Here is a 19,507-nt window from a genome sequence, read left to right on the forward strand (position 1 = left end):
TGTTCTGAGATTAAAGCAGATGATAAATAGGATGACTTGGAAGGGCCACTCACTGGCTCGTAGTCGCCTCTTCACGTTGTGTGTGGCCAGGAGTTAGCATGTTTATAGGAGAGCAGGAGAAATTAGGTCGGAAACACCGGCAGAACCGGGTTTGAGAAGAGCCTCCTTACCCGGTTAAGAAGCTCAAATTCTCTATGTAAAGGGAGCCATTTAAAGATCTGCTTAGGATGAATGTTTGGTAAATCTTGTGGCAGATCTTTACCAACAGAAACCAGAAGGCCAGGATGTGGTACTAAATGCCACAGTAGGAAATGGAAGTGGTAGGGTGGCATGAATCTGAAGAGACATGACTTGTGACAGACACACTGAATTATTCGACTTGTGTTGAGGAAGGGAGAGAGATCCAGGAGGAATTCCATTTCTCGTGTTTAGATGACTCAGCAGATACAAGCGATAAGACAGTGAATACAAAATAAGAAGTCCTTTTAGTGCGTAGATTATAGCTAACATAAACTTGGAATATGTTAAATATATGACACCTAAGAAACTTTCAGGTAGACATGTACACTTTAACCTGGAACTTGGAAGTTTGGGCTGAAGTTATTGATTACAATTCATGAGAAAAATCACGATGGTTAAAGAATGAATGATCCCACCAAACTAATAAGAAAAAAATACAGGTCAAGGATGGAATTTCCAGAAACAATATTTAAGAGGTGAGGCTAGGAAAATATTCAAGAATAATGTGAGCCATCGGATAATCAGAAGAGAATGGGGTTGAGAGGAAGTCAAAGAATGAGCAAATTTTTAAAAAAAGGAGTGAATACCCAACAGTGTGAAATTCTGCAGAAAGGAAGTAAGGTAATAACTGAAAATACCAACTGGATTAGGTAGGGAAGATGTCCCTCATCTCGGCAAGTGTGGGACGAGTAGAGAGAAATGGACAGAAAGCACATGGCAGCTTAGGGGGGAACAAATGGGGAAGAATTGCAAATATGAATGTAGACCAGTATTTTTCTTAAAGTTTAACAAATGGCAGGGACAGAGGAGCCATTAGCTAGAAGAGATCTCGCAACTGAGGGAAGTGGTTTATTTTGTTTCTTCTAGCTTTTAAGATGAGGAAAACATGTTTTTAGGTGAAAGAAGGGAGACTATGGGGAATATGAATTTACAGAAGAAGGGGCTTGTTTTATCATGTCTCTAACACTTAGAGACCCGTTTTCGTTTCGCCCAGTCATATACTCATTTCCCTCATCTAAATATTTCTCCTTTTTCCTTAACCCTTTTTTGTGTCCTATCTCTTCCTCCTCCTGCATTTATGCTTACTCTGGCACTTATATTCTGTACCTGTCTGCTGACAGGCCCATGTACTTTTCCTATTCCCTCCTCTGCTATCTTAGGGATTTTGCAAGATTACTGTGCCTATTTTGATGGGAGTCTGTTGGCTGAGGTCACATCCTTGATAAGAATGACTGATTGGTAGTTGTGGAAAATACTGGTATTTTACTCAGTTAACATTTGTATAGTTTATCAGGTATAGTCAGTATTTGAATTCAACCCTGTGACCTAAGGAGAAACCCAGGTCCAACATACAAAGAGTAAGAGTAGATATGTTTTCAGAGTATTTTGATACTATTTAAAGAATAATTTTTAAGAGAAAAGACACAAGTTCATTTTCTATCTCGGTTGGTCAGAGAAGGACCAAACCTTCACTGACGATCTGAAACAGAAACCTCAAGGTGTGAAATTATATAACAACCTAATGTTTCCTACGTAACTGTCTTTACAATTTCAGGTTGTGTTTTTGGGAGGAATGTGACCATCTCCAAGCTATGAAACACTTAAACAAATCAGGCGAGATCGAAAATCTCTAAGTAGAAGCCAGTTTTATGAGTGCCTCAGAAAGTGATCAGAAAATAATGTTTTTTTTAACACGCTCTTGTCTCTGAGATTGCTGGATGTAGATGGAATTCAAATAGTGCTTTTTCCTCTCTGGGCCAGTGCCCCACATTGAGTACGTTAAGCACCTTTCACTGGTCCGCAGCAATAAAGCACATTTTCTTAGTGTCAGAACAGACAACCCATAACCATCAGAGCCACCGGCGTTGGGTGATTACATACTGTCTTTAAGAAAATGTGATGCTAAGATGCAATTCAATTTCAGGAATAGGATGTGTCTCCTGGCAGCAGGCTCACATTATTAGACTATCGTGGTGGGACATTGTGCATTAGCTGCAGGGGCATGACTGTAATACAAGCAAATAGAAAGCATATCTCTGACCAAAAAAAAGGTTCTTGAAAAATTTTATCTCAAATATATTTACTTTTAGTGTTCTGGAAGATGACAAAAGATCTCAAATTTATATCCCTGAGAGATGGTAAAACCAAGTGTAGACCACAGGCTTTGGATTCACATATACCTAGTTTACAATATTGACTTTGGGTCCTAATTGCCATGTGACCCAGGACACATTACCCATTCCTCCCATGCTGTTGTTTCCTTACCAACAAGTAAGAATATAGTACCTACCTCATAGGGCTGTGATGAGGATTATTATCTAATATGCATTAAGCTGCTATTACTATCTCTGGCTGTTATATTTCCTGTCATTTAGGAAATAAGGGTAGGGGACAAGGAGGTGTGGTTGGGTCAGAAAGCAGAAGATTCAACCCAAATGAAATACTAAAGAAGATGGCAAGCCATATACAAACCAAACAGATCTTTTTTTTTTTTTTTTGATTACTTATTGCCTCTATTTTTTAGCCTAATTCTATATGAAAATTCACATGTGCTAATACCATTATTTTTGGCATTCTGATATTATAGGGTTTATTTGTTTTTGGTTGGGCTAAAGAAACCCTGGCTTTTACCAGTCTAGGAAGTATTAGTATATCTTCATTCTTTGGACTGAATACCAAAAAGGTGTATTTGTCCTAGGAGTAGGAGGATTATGTCCATCCTCCCCACACCAGATGCTGGAACCAGTCGAATTAAGCCCTTCTAGCACCAGGCTTTTACACTAGACTTTTGATTGGTCTTAGAAGTTAATTGCTTATTTCAGTAACTGCATATGGACAGTAACCTTCAAAGTGCCAAAAATGAATGGATGAATAAAGCGTAAGAATTCTCTGTGGAGAAGCCCTGGTGTGTGCTTAGGGCAACAGAGGGCCTCTGGTTAGTAAGATCAGTAGTTGCAGTAGGCATGTAGTCCACATGACTGGATAATCTGAAGGTGAAGGAACTAAGTTGTACAGTTGGCCGGGAGGGTTTCTGCCTCCCAATGGAGGGGCTTCCAGCTGAGTCTGTTTGAACTGGAAGGACCCTTGTCCCAAGAACTGAGCCAGTTGTGCGATTCATGCACTAGGAAAGCTGTGTGGGCAGTGGATATTACATTAATATTCTAGTCAACTCAGTCTTCCTACAGCAAGGAAAGGTTGTATGTGTTCCCCAAGGTACAGAGGCAAGTGCCCTATTTTCAACTTGTTTCTCCCTCCCTTCTCCACCCAGGGTGAAATGAGAGGCTCTGCTTTTGACACAAGGAATAGTATATAAATGCATCCTGGGTAAAAATCCCTATAACCTTGTCTTCACTTTGGCTTCTGATATATTCCTGTAACATTGTTGATAGCATAGTGATAACCTCAAAATCCTTAACTTCCCCAGCCCCAAACCTTGAAACTTCAAATATAAATATATTTGCCTAAATTCAATGCACCAAAATCAAGTTTATCAATTGGATAATTTCTGAATGACCTATTAGAGAAGTTAGCATGTTTCTTTAAACATTTATAAAATTTAGAGTAATTCATATTGATTTTTGAAACTTTTTAAGATCTCTATACATTTTGGTTACCTGGCTTTCATTTTATTTTGCTAAGAGCTTTTTATGGTTTACTGCATTTCTTTCTCTACCATAACCCCACATCCAACTTGTTAAGAGCTGGGGCTGAGTAAGGGGGGTCCTTTATTTGGGGAAGGTATCAAGAGGAATGTTCCAGAGATTGGGCATTTAGTACATATTGGGTGAATTGACTTTTGACAAATTAGCTGTCACTGAACTGGCTTTCTTTCTGCAACTTCAGGAACTAAATCTAAAAGGTCGCCTACTGCTTTTCATAGGTGTATTTTTTTTTTTCAAATAAGAATCAATTTCCTAGCAAGTAGAATACAATTATGCTAGAAGGAGTTCTGAAGAACAGGTGGACTTGTGCACTGCACATTGTTATTTACAATTAGAGAAAGGCGTGTTAACATGAAAAATAAGGCTCCTGTTAGATTAAAACATGCAAAACCACATTAAGGAGCTAGTGTTATGGAGATCTTGCAATGATTTAAAGTGATATATGCTTGGGATTACAAAAGGGTTCTAAGAGAGTAACAAGGATAATTTCAAAGCTCACTGAAAAGCAGAATCTTCCACTGAAAGAGGCTGATTTTCTTCTGGTTATAAAAGAAAACCCTGTTCGAGAAATGATAGTGCTAAGTTATCCAGCGGTACTGAGACTGTCAGAAAGCAGTAGATGTTCCTAGGAGTAAGAAAGCATAAGGACAAAACTGATTAGAGTTTGGACTTTGATGACAGCTGTGAATGGAAGTCCTACTTCTGGAGGGTGCATTTGCTTTTATGGAGTGAAAACAGTCAAAGATGAGGGAGACATACAGCAGACTTCTTTCTTCTTTTTCAAGTAAGTTACCAGCACACAATTCAACACTCATTGGTTTGCAAATGCAGACTGGTTTCCCTCTTGCTGTGTTATATATATTTTTCCATGACAGTTGGTAGGTGGGCATAAAAGAAGATTTAAACTCCAAAGAAATTAATTTGTAAGTTATTAATATTGCTGATATAATTGAAAGACAACTACGCTTTTAGAGTATTGTTGAATAATTTACTGATTGTGACTTAAGCAAAGAAAGAACAATAAGTTTATTTTATAACAAATACACATTTAAACTCTTCAGATTTGTCTGTTGTGTCCACCAGAAAGGGTAAAAAATGGAAACATAATTAGATACAAACAGTACGAAACTAACTTTTTCAAAGAGAAAAAGAAATTCGGTAAGGCCGAGGAGTTTTAAAAATTCTAGTTAGAAATTCTTCATGCTGTTTTAGTATACCCTAAGTTGATGGCAAATCTTGTATGAGTATAGGAAAATTTAGAGCAGTTACACAAAACATGTTCAAAGCGAAATTTCAGAAAGCAAGGGGAGTCTGTTCATATGGAAACCTTCATTAGGGTCCTTACAAATTTAGCCAACTCATTTCATCAGAATGAAAGGACATTAAAAAAATTTTTTTTTGATTTATTTATTTTGAGAGACAGACTAAAATAGAGTGCAAGTGGAGGAGGGGCAGAGAGAGAGAGAGAGAGGAGGGACACAGAATCTGAAGCAGGCTCCAGGCTCTGAGCTGTCAGTACAGAGTCCCACGCGGGGCTCGAACTCATGGACTGTGAGATCATGACCTGAGCTGAAGTTGGATGCTTAACCGACTGAGCCACCTAGGTGCCCTGGACATTTTTTTTTAACTGCCTTTATTTCATTGATGTCTATGACTAAAACCACAGGTTTGCTTTCCACTTGGAAATACTGCTATTTTTGGTTATCAGGGTAAGAGTGGCATTTTCCCTAAGTCTACAACCTTGTCTGTCTTTGCAGAGACTCCTAACATTTAGTTTCATTGTTTCTCTATTTGTTTTTGAGGTGGCTTATACCCTCAGCTATGCTGACTGCACATGCTTCTGTCAGCCCTGGACTATCATTCTCTATTGGTCTTGAGTTTGAGGATATAAGAAGGCTTTTGCTGGTTTCATTTAATTTAAACTTGGCATCTTGAAAGATAATTTCTTCCTAAACATGTATATCCTCTTGCTGAATTGTTTTAATTTAATTAATTGACTCCAAGGACTTTCCTCATTTTTTTCATTTCTATTAACTCTTCTCCACTACTCGTACAATCCCTTAGATGTTTTATATTCACTCTGTATATAGTATTTTGAATTTTAATAGTATATTTACGCTCTGCTTATTTCTCCTATCTCCTGAAGAGCATCTCCGGAAGAGTTATGGATATGACCATAAAATCCAATAAAGATGCATTTGTCAAACTGATTTATTTTCCAAACTCTGTCCCTGTTAAATTCATAAAAGAATCCAGATTTCTGCAGATATTTGACTACCGTAGTGGAAATGATAAGAAGTGCAAGAGTCATCCAGGCACAGATATTAAAAAGAGCCACATGAGAGAAAGCACTGTCGCATAATGCTAAATTGTTTCTTCTCAAAAGATGAGGCAATCACCTAAGTAGAAAAATTAATCATAAAGCATGTTAAATCATCAGGCATGATAAAAGTTGGCTTTTATGATTCATGATAATTAGTTTGGAAAACTAGAAGGTATAACTAAATAGACTTGTGAGAGCAACTCACAACTGAGTAAGTTCATTTTACTTTCAGATTCAGCAGACAAGCCAAATGCTTCACACACACACAAAAAAAGGTCTCTAAATTTATTATGAAACCTACACTTTTAAGTCATGGAGCCTCAGTACCATAGTGTGATTTTTTATGTACCACTTGGTAAGTAAATAAATGACTTTGGCAAAACCTTAAAATAAGAGAAAGGTTTGTCGTCACTTTTTTGTCCCCTTTCCTTATCATCATATTTCCACAAAATTCAATGCCAAAAAAAAAAAAATTCTTGTCCCCTGGATGTTCCATACAATATGGTCACAATAATAATAGCAAAATTGTCTCATCCTGGTTTAGCTGTCACAAGCTGGAAATAACTCAGACTTGAGTTTTTCCTTACTTGTTCAAGGGAGTCATTTAAATGTCCTTTATGTGCTTGCAATCAACTTTGACTATCAGTTTTTTCGCACCTCATATTTTTTCTTTTCCTCTGACACTGAAGACTTAATGCACTCATTTTCTGGTCACTGTGTTCACTTCCACTGGAGAATTTGTTTCTGTTGGGTCACTTTCATCATCATGTTGGCTCCTAAATTAGGACAGTTGTAAGGATTTATGGTTGATGAAATTGATTTAGATTTTTTTTTTTTTTTTTTTTTTTTTTTTACTCCAGTGGGCACTATGCTCCATTTCTTTTCTTAACCTGTGTTTCCATGTGCTTTTCTCCTCTCATTTTCAAGACACCTGAACACATAGCTCATTGATATATTGCTTCCTGTCATCCCTTTTCCCCAGGACTCTACAAGTCACTTTGGGCTGGGCTAAAAGAGAATCTGATTGATACAATGGAATATAAACAGATGGCTTGAGGATTAGCCCTAATGTATTTAGTTATTAGTAAACAAGATTTGTTTTCTGTCTTGCCTTTAGCCTCCTTGTAAGGCAAGTCTATAATCAAGGAACAGGCTTGGAAACATCTGATTTTGCCATGGGTTATAAAGGTTAATTCTGTACAACTTTCATTCTGTAGACAATGTCAAGGTACAAACCAGAAGTATTTGCTTACTGCTGAAACAGTTGCAGTTTTGCATGCAATTGGTGGCCCCCCAAACAGGGCTGCTTTTCATAAACATCCATATTTTCCTCTAATACAAATCAGTGTGTCCTTTGGGATTCATGCTTATCTTTTCATATGACAAACTAGACCTAATTTAAATTAAGATGGAATTGAAAATCAAAAAACCACAGTATTACATTCAGCCTTCATCTTTAAAAGTATTTGACCATCGTCTTTATCAAAGTAACCTCAAATTAAGACAGTGTTGTTAATCTTCATTTTGCTGATGAGGAAATGAAGGACAGGGAGGGCAAGTCACCTGGGATTACACAAAAAGTCAACAGCAAAACTTGGACAGAAAATAATATTACCAACTCCCTAGATACCTTTGTTATTTGGTTGGTTTACTTATTATTTATTGAACACCGATATCTCCTGATGTAAAGAAAAAAATTTAGTCTCCTGTTATCACTTATATTCTAAAAAATACAGAGTAAAAGAAAAACATACACTTTGTAAAATACTATGATATGAAGATAATTTAGACATTATTTGTATAGTTTATCAAAGACTTTGTAAAATGGTGCCTCTTTGAGTCTACATAGAGAAACACTTTTGGGAGCTAATGTTATATGTCAAGATCATAGTCATTCAGATTCTTTCAGCATCAGCAGAACAGAGTTAGGAAAATATCTCAGTCAGTTGTTTGAATGAGCATATGTATAAAGTCTAATGATCCTCTAAATTCATTTTTTTTAGCTTTTTTTAAAGTTTACTTATTTATTTAAGTAATCTCTATACCCAATATGGGTTTGAACTCATGACCCGGAGATCAAGAGTCGCATGTTCTTCCAATTGAACCAGCCATGCACGTCTCTAAATTCATTCTTTAATCACTTTACTTTCTTTAGTTTACATTCTTTACTTTAAACACTTACTGTGTGTAGAGTTTATTTTAGGTTTTTGACACTGGTAAAATGTGTACATAAAGTTGCAGTACTGGGTGGGGCTCCTGGGTGGCTCAGTCGTTAAGCATTTGACTCAGGTCAACTGCTCAGGTTATGATATCATGATTTTTGAGTTCAAGCCCCAAGTGGGGCTCTGTGCTGATGGCACGAAACCTGCTTGGGGTTCTGTTCCTCTTTTTCTGCCCTTCATCTGCTTGCTTTTTACTTCTATCTCTCAAAAAATAAATAAACATTTAAAAAAATGCAGTACTGGGAAAATGTGTACTTAATATTTTCAAAATAGAGAGAAAGTAGTAGAGTTTGGGGTATATCTTGAAATCTACCATAAATTCTATTAACATCGTTTTGTGTTCCTTTTGATTTTGTTTTTAAACTCATTACCAAATAATTGATTAAAATACTGCCTGCTTCTGCTCTGAATGTTGCCCTTTGTATCATGTCAGAAAATATATGAACTTACTTCCCTTTTGCAGTGTTTTATATCTCCCTTGTCAATTCCCAACTATTTAATTCTTCTTGCTCTGATTTGATTTCTTCTTTTTTTTTTTAAGTTTATTTATTTATTTTGAGAGAGAGAGAGAGAGAGAGCATGTGCATGTGCCCAGAGAGGGAGAGAGAGAGAATCCCAAGCAGGCTCTGCACTGTCAGCACAGAGCTTGATCTCACAAACCCATGAAATCATGACTTGAGCTAAAATCAAGAGTCCGATGCTTAACTAACTGAGCCACCCAGACGCCCTTCTGATTTATGATTTCAATTTTTCTCCTTTTGTTATCTTTGGTTCAGATTATTTATTCTACTTTATCTGTTTTGTTCTTTTTTTTTGATAATATTTCTTTGAAACATTGCTGAGATCAAGGCAATAACACTTGACTTTGATAGCAGAGATCAGTTAGAAGTCTATTTCTTTTTGAAAAATAGCCATTTCTAGAAAGTGTTGTTGGTAAAACCAACTTTTGTTCCTTAGTGGAAATTTTTTCAGCTTTTCTTTAAGTGTATTTTATCTGCTCATGGTGCTTCATAATACATTATAGACAATTATTTATTTATTTTATCTTCCTGAGGGGAAATGCCTGTTAAATGGTTTCTGGAACCCAGAAAGAAACTTGACTATCTCATGCTCAGGTGGGAGAACATGTGTTTGATTCCCCTTAATCTCCTGAGAAAAAGAATTTAAGATTTCTCGAACATTAATCAGAGTGTATTGACATCTGATAGCCCGTGACATATTATATGCAATAATGAATCTCTCCAATGGAGTAAAATAGCCAAATTGACAAAAGATGATCTTTTGTCATTCTCATGTGAAGTAACCCAATAGTATCTACTAAATGAGTATTTCTTGTCAATATTGTGAGTTTTAAAGGAATAGGCATAACTATATTTGATATTATTTTGGGACACATTTTAAAAGGGTACTGGGGTTCCTGGGTGGCTCAGTCGGTTAAGCATCCAACTTTGGCTCAGGTCATGACCTTGCAGTTGGGTTCGAGCCCTGTGTCGGGCTCTGTGCTGACAGCTCAGAGCCTGGAGCCTGTGTCAGATTCTGTGTCTCCCTCTCTCTCTGCTCTTCCCCTACTCATGCTCTGTTTCTCTTTGTCTCAAAAATAAGTAAACATAAAAAAAAATTTTAAAGGGCACTAAAAAAGGAAAAATTAATGGCAAGATACACTACTTCTCTCATAAACCTCCCAAAGGTAATAATTATTGCTAAGATGTTTTCTTCAAAAATGTATTAAAATTAATTTGATGACTTGTTTAGAACAAATGGCTACTTTTTTACATCCATTGTAAACCAACACATTTATTTCACATGTATCACTGTAAACCAACATTTTTATTTCACATGTATCTATCAACTGAAGTTCTTATAATTGTGAATTTTGTAAGTGCAAAAAGAAAATACATTAGATACTTTTTAATGTCATATAAAAATAGCATATAAAATTTAACCTATATTTCTTATATTTAAAGAGTATTTCTCCTTAAAAATATGTATCATTAAGTACATATATTTAAGACACGACCATTGTCAAAAGGCTGAACACTATTAGCATATAGGTATTATTTACCTTTTATTTGAGTTTTTGTAAGATGAATAAGGTCAGTGTTCCACATTTATGTTCATATGTATTTTCATTGTCATTGTTCTTGCAATGACTACTAAAAATGGACTGTTCAAAGCATGTTCATGAAAATTGTTCCTTAACTATATTTGGGAGGAAGACTTGAAATCAAACATTCTTTTTTTTTAAAAATTTCTCCTTTCCACACACCCCATCATGAATTATAACCTTCATTTTAATGAATGTTACTTCCTTCAAATATCGTTTCTTTGGTTTTTTGGTGTCTTTCTAACTAATCCTTACAACTTTTGGGTTACTTCACTTGAAAATGACAAAAGATCATCTTTTATCAGATTGACTATTTTTACTCCATAAGAGAGATTCATTATTGGAGCACCTCAGTGGCTCAGTCAGTTGAGCGTCAGACTTCAGCTCAGGTCATGATCTCATGGTTTGTGAGTTTGAGCCCTGCATCGGGCTCTCTGCTGTTGGTGCAGAGCCTACTTCAGATCCTCTCCCTCTCTCTCTGCTCCTCTCCTGCTTGTGTTCTCTCTCCCTCTCTCAAAAATAAAATAAACATTAAAAAAAGAGAGATTCATTATTGTGTATGCCATGGGTTATCAAAGTTTATCAATATTTTGAATTTTCCCCTCAAATCTGCATAGGTTTAATATACATTTTTTACATTGCATATATATAGTTTAGTCTCAGAATAATTTCTATTTCTTTATAATTACATGATGGTGGGTGGCCATTCTCTATAGTATGTTATAGAATTGGTTGGCATAACATGGTATAGACAGCAAGTCCAATAGATAGAAACCAGAGAATGGCAAGGTCAAGTTTGTCTGGAGTCTCAGTAAGTGTTTCCTAGAAGAGTTGATATGTAAATTAGATTCTTTTCTTGTATAAGTGTAGTATTTTAAAAATTTGATTTCACAGTATAAGCAAATATGTCATATGTGGGACAAGACACATACCAGAAGTTTGGTTCAAATATTTTGTATTGGAGAAAATTAATAGATAAGAACTAATAGATAAAGACCCAAAGTTTATGTATAAATAACCCTTAAAAGATTCTTACTATTTGTAAATGTAATTAGTTTTTAACTGCTATCACTATGGCTTTGGCCTTTATTCATTTCTAAACTTATTAAAAATGAAAATAAGAAAAAAAAAAGTCATAAATTTTTGTGCTTTGGAGCTGTCTCTCTCTTTTCAAGTCTGTTTGCCACATCTGAGTAGTTGCCTTGGGAAATTTTTCTTATTTTTCTCCGTAGCTTTTCCTCCTGCTGTTCCTGGGAGTTTATGTCTGATTTTGAAGTTGATTTCCTGCTTGTGGGGAAGTACTCAGGACTTGAGGGAGTTGGTCCGGAGAGACCAAGGACTTGTGCTTCTTCAGCTTATGTCTCCTTCCATAGCTGTTCCATTCTTCCGGGTGAGGTTCATAGTGATGACTTTGAAGTTCACTTCTTCTAAATAGGGCATTGGTGGCCTATGGCTTGTTCATCCTGCTCCTCTGCATCTCCTCCAGGTATCAGCAGATCTTGAGGACTCAGGGTTTGCTGCTTGGAGGGCTGTTTTGGTTAGTGTGTTCATGATGACCTTGTCCATGCCTGGCAGTTCCAGCCAATGCCCAAGTATTTCCCCATCTCTATTAAAATATGACTGCATATACACTCCTCTTTTTGAGGTCACTTCTGATTTTAATTTTACTTACCATGAAATAGTCTTCATTCCAAATAGTGAACATTTATAAACTGGACCAATGCACACTATTTATTTTACCTTGGGACCAGTTGCTTGGTAAATAATCTTTACTTTCACATGAAAGTTACTGCATTGGTGTGTCAGATGTTAGATAAAATTTGTAGAATGTATCTTTCCTTCTCCACTAAAAAAATTTTATATCTATATCTATATATAGATATAGATATAGATACATACACACTTGTTCTGTGGATTTGGTTTATAGACAGGAAAGAAAATAGTTACCATATTTAATGTGTGAAGTGAATCATATTCTTTCAGTGGATAGATGCCTTTTTATTGAAGATCTTGGTGTAGGTAAGAAATACCTTGGGTACTACTTGGAATAGGGAAAATGAAGAAGGGATAAGGTAGAAAAATGAAACATAACACTGTGAAAGACAGGGATGAATATGATGAAATAGGTACAAGCCTAATACCAATATTGGAACATGTGACATAACTTTTATATGCCTCTCTGTGTTTTGTCACTTAACATCACTAGGTAATAAGTAAAGTGATAACCTTTCTACCACCAGTTATTTTGAACACAATTTACCAATTGAGCAGAGATTATTGGTAATTGAAAAATTAATATTGATCATATGAGAATAGAAGGATTTGAAGATAATAAAATGCTATAATTATTTCAATCTTTTAAAATCTCTTTTTCTTATCTAATTTCATTCCCTCAAAACAATCTTTGGAGGTAATGAGACCAAGTATTATTATTCCCATTTTATAGCTAAAACAGACTTAGAAGTGAAACTGTCTTCTCTAAGCCTAGTGAATGTTAGAGTCTGCTGATCTGAAGTGTCTAATGTTTGTGACCTGGAAACAAAAAATGTCTTTGTCTTGTGTATCAATATGGGCTTTTGCCTTGAAGGAAACCACCTTAGAAGCTAATCCTGGTACAGTGAGAGACAAGAACTTTCTATTCTGGGCTATGGAGTTAGGCTGAGCATTTTCATCAGTGACTTAGACCTGATGGGAGGAAGCAGAATGAGTAATGGCTCCAAGCCTCTGTGTTTTTGCTACTTGGATCAAAGGAAATGAATGGTATTGATGCAATTTTCAGCCTCAAGGGAGGGATTCTGGTTTCTGGCCCTCCAGCAAATAGTGAGATGAGTAAGAACTAACCAACAACCAGAGTCCTCCCCCTGCAGTGACGTCAGGGCTTGTTCTGAGCTCCACTTTTACCTGATGCTGGAACCCTCCCTTACCTGGCTAGTGTCTAAATGTAGGGAAAGGGCTGTCTGTATAAGATAAACAAGCTGGCCAGACTCATTGATACCTACAAGACCTATATTGGAATAAAGCATTCACTACTGGAAAGGAGGTACTTCCTTCCCCTTCCTCTGGCCACCCCATAGAGACTATGAACTCTTACGTTAGCAATTTCAGAATTCTAAAATAAAGGGAAAGAGCCTTGACTATCAAAGTGATAGTGCAGTAAGTAGGCTTTACCTTCTAACTCCTAGATCTCCAGCTTCTGGGACGTGTTTTCCCAGAAAACATTTTTTTTTTTTTTAATGTTTGTTTGTTTGTTTGTTTGTTTATTGAGAGGGAGAGAGAGAGAGAGTGAGTGCATAAGCATGGAAGGGGCAGAGAGAGAGAGGGAGAGAGAATCCCAAGTAGGCTCCACACCCCCATCATAGATCCTGATGTGGGGTTCAGACCCACAAGGCATGTGATCATGACCTGAGCGGAAGCCAAGAGCCAGACAGTTAACTGACTGAGCCACCCAGGTGCCCCCCTATGCTGTGTGTTTGCACCAGACTTCTGGAATCCTTGTTCTAGCAGGGATACGAAGAAATGTCAGCACCATTAGAGGGGGAAAAGGGCTTTCAGTGGATTAACCCAATTTTCTGGTCTCTTCTATGAAAAGCAGTAGTAACTAGGCTTAATCCTACTTGGGCTGTGTAAGCACACTTACAGTTCTTTTAATTATCATAACTGAAGACGTAATGGGCTTCACCAGTGGGATATCAATTTAGAATTATTTACTATGCATATTGTATCAACTCTGATCCTATTTTGTACTTCAGCAAATATAGAGAATATATTATATAATAAATACAAGTTTATTTATCTAATGGGAACAGCTCTTTTACAAGTTTCATGTGAATTGGTTATATCTGTATTTAAGAACATTTAAATTTTTAGAAAAAATATATCATTTCTCTTGTCAGTTTTAACAGTGTTTGACAGAATAGCCATAACTCTTGTTTTTAATAGGTATAATTTTATCTCCTCCTTCTAAAATGAAAAGGTTCTGAGTTCGTATTTCTTTATGATGCATTTATAAGATATTACTTTTGACAAATGTTGTAAATCTGTTTTTGTAAGAGTCTTTTGCATTTCTGGTGTTTATTTTGATGACTTTAAATTGTGTTTATTTAAACTATCTCTTGAATGGATTGAACAGAAAATAAGTACTTATTAATACCTACCAATTTTTGAAAGACAGAAAAGGACTTTTTTTCCTCAAATGAAATAAGGGTATAAAATTGAATCATGCTATAAGTAGAAAGGAATAACTTCAGGAATTACTGCTGCTCATATAAGTTATTTTGATCTCTAATTAATTTGGGATTGCTCCCTCAATTACATGAAATATCAATTATGCCATATGTGATCTATGGTTTATGACATGTGTATTAAACTTCATATATGTGCATAAACTGGAGTAAATAGTGTAATTTTAGATGTTTTTTTCCTATAAAAATTGTCATCTTGAATTGGCAAAACATTCCTTGAATTATTAAGCCACATTCTAAAAGCATTACTAAATATTAAAGGGATATTATTTACTGGTTTATAAACCTTCAAATGATTCCAAGAGTAAAGACTGAAGCAAAGAAGAAACATGTAAGTGGTAATTTATGAACATAAGGTCAAAGGACTCAGATGAGTATGGTATTGTTGACTGCTTTTTAGTATTCTTATTTGACTGGAGATGGTTTTCTGAAATCCGAAAATAAAAAAGAGGCTTAGATCACGAAGAGCTCAAATGTAGGACTACAGTTTTTTTTTTTTTTTCTTTAGGTGTGTAGTTCCATTCCATGCAGACTTTTACTGTTGAAGTCAAAGAAAACACTAGCTTATCTTGTGTCCTGTGTTTTTCCTGCAATGGCAATATGGCTCTGTTACACTTAGATACACTTTATGGAACTAACAGACTTCAGGTTGTTGAAGGTGAACAAACTTGCTTGATCTCAGCAGTTATAAAAACAGAACTAGAAAGGGACTTTGTGTTTTCTACTTGGCAACTTTTCTATTTAGAGTTGGGATCCTATAGCCACTTATTGAATTCCACAAAATGACTTAGAGACAGACTTCTCAGGGGATTCTTTCTGTTTCTAAAGTGGTTAAGAGGAATGCCTGGGTGGCTCAGGTGGTTAAGCATCTGACTTCAGCACAGGTCCTGCAATGGGCTCAGTGCTGACAGCTCAGAGCCTGGAGCCTGCTTCGGATTCTGTGTCTCCCTCTCTCTCTGCTCTTCCCCCACTTTCTCTGTCTCTCTCTGTCTCTCTCTCTCTAAAAAAAATAAACATTAAAAAAATTTTAGTTTAAAGTGGTTAAGAGCTCTTAGCAGCCATGTGACCTTGGATAATCTCCCAAGACCTCAGTCTGTCCACCTGTAAAATGAGGAATAATTACAAGGAAAATAGAAAGGTTAGATTGATTCTTGTGTAGTTGGCTTAGAATTGCAGTTATCCATATGAAATCAAGGTTTTATATATACATGTAAAATAGAGAAATGCATAAAGATATACAAACATATGTATCTGGGTTTCTGCATAGTTCTGGAAAGGCCTACCAGTAAGGAAATGACCATTCTAGTAACTACCCCAAGAGTCTCTAACTTGTTTTCTAAATTTGTTGCTTTCCTCCTACCAAGACCCAGGGGTGCCTAGAGAAATGAATGATTTCAGGACTGGGATACAGAAAGTGTAAGATAAACCTGGGATATTTTGCGCTAAAAAACAAAAAGAAACACAAAAACAGAACTCCTTTAAATCTTAAATGTTTCAAAAGGTAGTTGAAATATCTTTTAAGGAAGGCATAATGTGATCTTTTAAGCCATTTTGTTTACAGGGTAAGTGCAGTAATAGTACTTTTTGTTATAGTGAAAATTATTTCGTCTGTACACTTGTATTTTAGTGTTCACTGAATCCACTCATCTGACTGGCTACTGACTGTTGGAAGGACAAGGACAATATATATCTTTTGTACTTTGTTCTGAATTACCTGATCTATGAAAGCAAAGTGACACAGATGGCAAAGATGGGCTGTGGTCCTTGTTTTCTCTCCCTTTTCAGAAATCTTCTTTCTGGGAGCATCTCCTTCACATGTGCAGATACCTCACATGTCTCCTTAAGGGTTTCCTGCTACTGTCCTTCAGAAATAGATTGTATTGTGTCAGAACTTAACCTTGGGATGAATTTGCCTCACAAAAGTCCCCTTATATCGTTGCTTATCAGCTTGGCTTCATTGTTGTAAATATCTTGTGATATTAGTCTCCCTGAGAACCATATGACCATGAAGGTAGCCTCATCTTATCTCTTTGGGAGGCCTATGTATTTTAATTGGTATTCCTAAGAAGTTAAAAGAATGAAGCACTAATGGCGTAATTTCAGGAAAATTTCCAGGCTGAGATGAGAGAAGTAATTCTCATTATGCTTTCCAAACTATACCACATCAGTGTTGGTTTATTCTTCTTGCTTATAATATTGCTCCTGCCAAAGTCGCCTTCTATTTGTGATGACGAGTAAATAAAATCATATCACTATAGTCTTATTGGGTCTATTGAAAAAAGAAAGGAAGAGGAGATTATGAATGACTTTTCCATACTCTATGTAAACATTTTTAGTCTCTTCTGTTTGAAAATAATGTATTCTAGTAGAGATGACACACTTCTCCTTACCTTTTTTGGCACCCTTAAAATAGTGAATTTTAATAGTCTCCTGTATATCTTTAGACAGTTGGATCTAAGAGCTTGCTTATGTGAGTCTTTCTGTGTGCATAGTTGTGAACCTACTAATAGATACACGAGGGCAGGCCAAAGTATGGAGTAGAGAGAAACTAAAAGCGTTGGCAGCTTTATCAAAAGAAATTGCTGCTATCTTTCATTGATTTTGAAATATTATTACGTATGTATTTGATGAATATGTTCTAGGAATGTCGAAAGGAAGACAGTGGCTGCTCGTTCTCTTACTCATTTACCTCCTTATTCTCTCATTCTGCCAGGTGCAAGAGGCCCTTGGTACTGTCAGCAGTGTGCTCCCATGACGAGAGCTTTCGTGAAAAATAAGGGAAAATAAAAAAATGTATATATGGAAAACAACACAGCAGAAATTGTAGCTAATGTATAGCTAAATTAAACTGAATAATATATGACACTTACCCCACCTTAAGTGACAATTGGGCCTTGTTATTATTTGGTTCAGAAACATTGATTCTTTTTTCTGAAAAAAAGGAAAGAAAAATAAGCTTAATAGAATTTTACAAAGGAGAATCTTGTAGAACTTCAGTTTACATTTTTAAATAAATAAAGTTTGGTTTCTTTAAGAGTTTTGAGATTATGAGACCAAATACAAATTAAAAATAAGAAGCTTACTTCTCCTAACTGAAAATTAAAGAAGAGACTTCCCACTGCCTCCCTTTTCCTAGAGCATTTACTTTAGAAAAATTGTAATATTGGGGCGCCTGGGTGGCGCAGTCGGTTAAGCGTCCGACTTCAGCCAGGTCACGATCTCGCGGTCCGTGAGTTCGAGCCCCGCGTCAGGCTCTGGGCCGATGGCTCGGAGCCTGGAGCCTGTTTCCGATTCTGTGTCTCCCTCTCTCTCTGACCCTCCCCCGTTCATGCTCTGTCTCTCTCTGTCCCAAAAATAAAATAAAAAACGTTGAAAAAAAAAAAAAAAAAAAAGAAAAATTGTAATATTGAGGTCTTTCTTGGTCGCTTTGAAACGTATGTTAATTTTTTTAAGCAGCTAAATAAATGTCTTACCAGCCGTACAACCCAGGAATATCTTTCTCAAGGACCTGGGAGCCAGCCCCTTGAAATGTAACCATCAGGGAAGATAGAGCACCAGTTATTGTGGGAGATAGGAGCCTGACTCTGGCAGTGTCTACCTGCGCAATGTAATGCTACTTCTTGTCATAAAGATATGAGTTTATTTTTCCTGTGGACAAAGACAATTAGCAAACACAGAGTACCACCCCAATTACCAGGTGAATTTAGGATGAACTTGTGTGACAGGTGGTCCTATCTAGTCCTCTTACTTGAGGACTGGTTATGGGTTTTTGTTTTTATTTTTGAGAATATGTATATAATGGATGTTTCTATTGGCTATATAAAAGGGTAAAACTTCTTTCTGCCTTTTACAATCTCTTAGCAGATTTCCTGTGATGTGTATCACATTATGCTTTAATGCTAATGCTTTTTTGATAGTAAAATTGTCTTTGTTCTCTTCTACCTTTGCAGAAAGATTTTCTGGTTTGGGAGGAGACTTGTTTTTTATTTAAAATTTTTTTTTTAATGTTTATTCATTTTTGAGAGACAGAGACAGAGTGCAAATGGGGGAGGGGCAGAGAAAGGGAGACACAGAATCCAAAGCAGGCTCCAGGCTCTGAGCTGTCGGCACAGATCCTGATGTTGGGCTTGAACTCACGAACTGCAAGATCATGACCTGAGCTGCAGTCAGACACTTAACCAACTGAGCTACCCAGGTGCCCTGAGGTTTGTTTTTTAAATTCTATTTTTCCAACAGTGTTTTGGATAAAAGCCTTTAAAGTGTTAGCATTTAGCACTGTTTGGTTTTAGATGCTTCATGGGCAGTATTTGCAAGGTCACCTAGCTAGTAAATTATGAAACCAGGATTTGAAGCCAGGCATAATGAATAGCCTGCATATACATTTCACAAGGAGCTGTACTGCCTCCCTATGCAAAACATGGGTAGGTTCTAGTACATCATTTTAGTCAGAATTCTCGTCAAGATGGTAACTACTTTGTTAGGTTATTTAGGCATAATGTAATGGTTGGGATTTCCATTTGCCTTACTAATTTTGAAAGAAAAACTCCATAAGTGTGAATTACTTTGATTTGTTGGCCAGCAATTTGGGATTTCAGGTAACTTTTAATTATGTAGTGCTTTATATCAGTACTAGCCTTTAAGTTGGTGAAGAAATGATGAGAACATTGAACAAATACCCATTACCTTCATTTGAATGTAAATTCTACTAATCTAAT

Source organism: Panthera leo, chromosome D2, assembly GCF_018350215.1.
Source record: "Panthera leo isolate Ple1 chromosome D2, P.leo_Ple1_pat1.1, whole genome shotgun sequence".
Classification (NCBI taxonomy): domain Eukaryota; kingdom Metazoa; phylum Chordata; class Mammalia; order Carnivora; family Felidae; genus Panthera; species Panthera leo.